Consider the following 4,807-nt stretch of genomic DNA (forward strand, 5'->3'; position numbering starts at 1 on the left):
ACCTCTGCCTAGAGGCCAGTTTTTGTCAGACACAAGGATTCTGGCTTACTTTAGCTTGTCTACATAAACTGCCCCATTACAACATGCTTTAAATAAGCCTCAGTATAGGCTGACAAGAAAGGTGAATTTTGGATTGTAGAACAATTCTATCCTACTAATATCAGAAGCCTGAAGAAAAGAAAAAAGTTCCATAACAAATTCCTGTGGGAGAAGCCTACAATTATCAGATGTGGAGACACACTCTGCTTGGTGTTCCGGGTGAATCTACTTTTGTGCCTATATATATATCCTTGTTTCTGCTTTTCAGTAAGAAAACTTCGTAATTTCATGTGGTTTACTCTTTGGATAGGCCTGGAACAAAGCCCTGAATTCATACATTTCCTGGGGAAATTCAAATCAGTGCTCTCATGTATTGACTCCTCTCTAGTTTTGACCTGAACCCAGGCAAAGCTCATTGAAATTAATTTTGTCTTAGGTTTACTCTTGAGTTTTCACAAACTGAAATAAAAAGGAGGGAAAAAATATTTCCATGACCCCCTACAACATGAAACCAATGTATTTCCCACAGCTCAACTGTGCATACTACATATCTGACCATTGCTCTTTCAACAGTCTAAAGGCAGAGGAGGCCTGGAATTACTTCAAGTCAAGGTTGCAGAAACTATCAGAAGCCTGCATCCCAAGAAATGGGAAAAATCTCATAGGCAGGAGTTGTAGAACAAGCTGGATGAGCAGGCACCTGAGAGAGGTGATTAAGAAAAAGCAGAAAGCTTACAAGGAGTGGAAGATGAGAGGGATCAGCAAGGAAAGCTACCTTACTGAGGTCAGAGCATGTAGGGATAAAGTGAGAAAAGCCAAAAGCCATGTAGAGTTGGACCTTGCAAAGGGAATTAAAACCAATAGTAAAAGATTCTATAGCCATATAAATAAGAAGAAAACAAAGAAAGAAGAAGTGGGACCACTAAACATTGAGGATGGAGTGAGGTTAAGGATAATTTAGGCATGGCCCAATATCTAAACAAAAACTTTCCCTCAGTCTTTAATGAGGCTAGTGAGGAGCTTAGGGATAATGGTAGGATGACAAATGGGAATGAGGTTATGGAGGTAGATATTACCACATCCAAAGTAGAAGCCAAACTCGAACAGCTTAATGGGACTAAATCGGGCGGCCCACAAAATCTTAATCCAAGAATATTAAAGGAACTGGCACAAGAAATTGCAAGCCCATTAGCAAGAATTTTTAATGAATCTGTAAACTCAGGGGTTGTACCGTATGACGGGAGAATTGCTAACATAGTTCTTATTTTTAAGAAAGGAAAAAAACGTGATCCGGGTAACTACAGGCCTGTTAGTTTGACATCTGTAGTATGCAAGGTCTTGGAAAAAATTTTGAAGGAGAAAGTAGTTAAGGACATTGAAGTCAATGGTAATTGGGACAAAATACAACATGGTTTTACAAAAGGTAGATCGTGCCAAACCAAGCTGATCTCCTTCTTTGAGAAGGTAACACATTTTTTAGACAAAGGAAACGCAGTGGATCTAATTTACCTCGATTTCAGTAAGGCATTTGATACAGTTCCACATAAGAAATTATTAGCTAAATTGGAAAAGATGGGGATCAATATGAAAATTGAAAGGTGGATAAGGAACTGGTTAAAGGGCAGACTACAACGGGTCATACTGAAAGGTGAATTGTCAGGCTGGAAGGAGTTTACTAGTGGAGTTCCTCAGGGATCGGTTTTGGGACCAATGTTATTTAATCTTTTTATTACTGACCTTGGCACAAAAAGTGAGAATGTTCTAATAAAGTTTGCGGATGACACAAAGCTGGGAGGTATTGCCAATACAGAGAGGGACCGGGATATCATACAGGAAGATCTGGATAACCTTGTAAACTGGAGTAATAGTAATAGTGAAATTTAATAGTGAAAAGTGCAAGGTCATACATTTAGGGATTAATAAAGAATTTTTGTTATAAACTGGGGATGCATCACTTGGAAGTAACAGAGGAGGAGAAGGACCTCGGAGTATTGGTTGATCACAGGATGACTATGAGCCGCCAATGTGATATGGCTGTGAAAAAAGCTAAGGCGGTTTTGGGATGCATCAGAGGAGGTATTTCCAGTAGAGATAAGGAGGTGTTAGTTCCATTATACTAGGCACTGGTGAGACCTCATCTGGAATATTGTGTGCAGTTTCGGTCTCCCATGTTTAAGAAGGATGAATTCAAACTGGAACAGGTACAGAGGAGGGCTACTAGGATGATCCGAGGAATGGAAAACCTGTCTTATGAAAGGAGACTCAAAGAGCTTGGCTTGTTTAGCCGAACCAAAAGAAGGCTAAGGGGAGATATGATTGCTCTTTATAAATATATCAGAGTGATAAATACCAGGGAGGGAGAGGAATTATTTACGCTCAGTACCAATGTGGACACAAGAACAAATGGATATAAACCAGCCATCGGGAAGTTTAGACTTGAAATTAGATGAAGGTTTCTAACCATCAGAGGAGTGAAGTTCTGGAACAGCCTTCCAAGGGGAGCAGTGGGGGCAAAAGACACATCTGGCTTCAAGACTAAGCTTGGTAAGTTTATGGAGGGGATGGTATGATGGGATAGCCTAATTTTAACAATTGATCTTTTACTATTAGCGGTAAATATGCCCAATGGCCTGTGATGGGACACTGGATAGGGTGGGATCTGAGTTACTACAGAGAATTCTTTCCCGGGTGTCTGGCTGGTGAGTCTTGCCCACATGCTCAGGGTTTAGCTGATCGCCATATTTGGGGTCGGGAAGGAATTTTCCCCCAGGGCAGATTGGCAGAGGCCCTGGGGGTTTTTCGCCTTCCTCTGCAGCATGGGGCAGAGATCACTTGCTGGAGGATTCTCTGCACCTTGAAGACTTTAAACCATGAGTTGAGGACTTCAGTAGCTCAGACATAGGTCAGGGGTTTGTTACAGGAGTGGATAGGTGAGATTCTGTGGCCTGCGTTGTGCAGGTCAGACTAGACGATCATAATGGTCCCTTCTGACCTTAAAGTCTATCAGTCTATAAGTCTAAAAGTCAACTCTAAACACTGACAAGTGGGGGGCAGTCAAAGACAGGGTGTCAGCCTTCATCTTAAATTTCATCTTTTTTACTAGCTTGTCTCCCACAGTAACATCACTGTGTTGAATGTGTCAGAGTTCATAGATATCTGTTTAGTAAATGTGTTCCTCAGGAAACTTATTTCAGCACCAAGCATTCATTAAGGTCCAAATCATGCTCCCTTTGTAGTCAATGGGCATTTAGCCATGAATAGAATCAAGATCTGGTCCTTAGGTAGGCTTCCCTGCAGTGCTATATGAAAATGATTACACTCTCCCAAGCCTAGTGCCATCAAGTTAATTATTCAGATTTCTCTGAAACAGATATGTAATTGCAGTTTGTTTTTGTATAAATCTGTGTCTTGGATTAAACATTCATGCTGTATATACAGTGAGCAGAAAAAAAACAGACTATGTCCAACTCTAATAAAAGTTTAATCAGGATCTGATGGTATGAGCTAGGACACTTCATATAGGCATATGTGCCAAGAGGGTCAGTTCTCTTTTAGATACAAGGGAGTTTATATCCTTATTTTTAATGTTTACATCTCTTACTTTTGTGCAGAGTGCAGATGTACAAGGAGGCATCCAATGGTGAACTGAGTTTCAGCTGAGTTTTATTTTCACTTGCAGGTTGGAAATCAATAATACAATTCACCAAGTAACTGTTTTTCTCAAAGGTAACATTTTTATATTTGTCTGCCCTTTTTTGTGATTGCTTCAGTAGGCAATCGTATTTAAGAGATTACTCATGTAACATGTAGCACATTAGATGCTCGTATTCTCTTAAGAAAATAATAATCAAACTGTAAAAAAGCCTGTTTTAACAATTTCTGCTTATACATTTTTCCTTTGAGAAGCAAGCCTTCATATATTTGGAAGAGAAATTTTCATAATCAGGTTCAAAGTAACAGAAGAATCTAGGATAATGAACTTTTTTGTCTAAAAGTCAAGAGTTTCTTGGTCAATTATAAAACATAGGAAAGAAGACACAGTGTTCAGAAATACAAAATGTATGTATTGCCCCAAACCTTAAATTGAAAGATATCAAAAAAGTTTAGTCAGAGATTATATATTTTTGTACTGTAGTCATTAGAATGTGCTGAAATTATTGGCAACCATTGATAAAAAAAATAAAAGGTGAGTCAGACAGACAAGTAAACTGCGTATTAAGTAATTTAAAACAATTAATATGTACAGATAACTCTTTCACCCTAATTAGTATTTAGGCTAAAACAATCATTTCTGGTTATAAAACCAATATTTGACTTTCAATATCATGCATGTTTAAAATAAACTAACTTGAAATTAAAGGCATCACTTTTATTGAAGTCTGTTCTTAAATGGCTTCCTGAACAAATTTGTTCTAAAGCAGAAATAGCTCTGGATTTTTTTAATTATTAATTATTGTTCATGTCCTAATAGGGGACAGTGAAATAATTTAAACTCTTTAGAAATCCTATTCAAAACTAAGTGTATAAGGAAGGAAGACAAAATAAAAATACATATTAGATAAATAACATTTTGTAGGCGGCAGGGTTGAAAAAACATTCAAAGTGCCGATGTGACAGCTTCGTCTTTTTGTTTGCAATAAAGCTTCTCTTCCAGTAGTTGCCTATGACTCAGATGATTTATTCACTAGACAAGAAAGAGATCTTCTCCTGTTCTCTGGTAATCCAGACAGCTAGGAAGGCAATTCTCTTTTCCAAGGTTCAGCTGTCA

This window comes from Caretta caretta, chromosome 9 (assembly GCF_965140235.1).
Source record: "Caretta caretta isolate rCarCar2 chromosome 9, rCarCar1.hap1, whole genome shotgun sequence".
Classification (NCBI taxonomy): Eukaryota; Metazoa; Chordata; order Testudines; family Cheloniidae; genus Caretta; species Caretta caretta.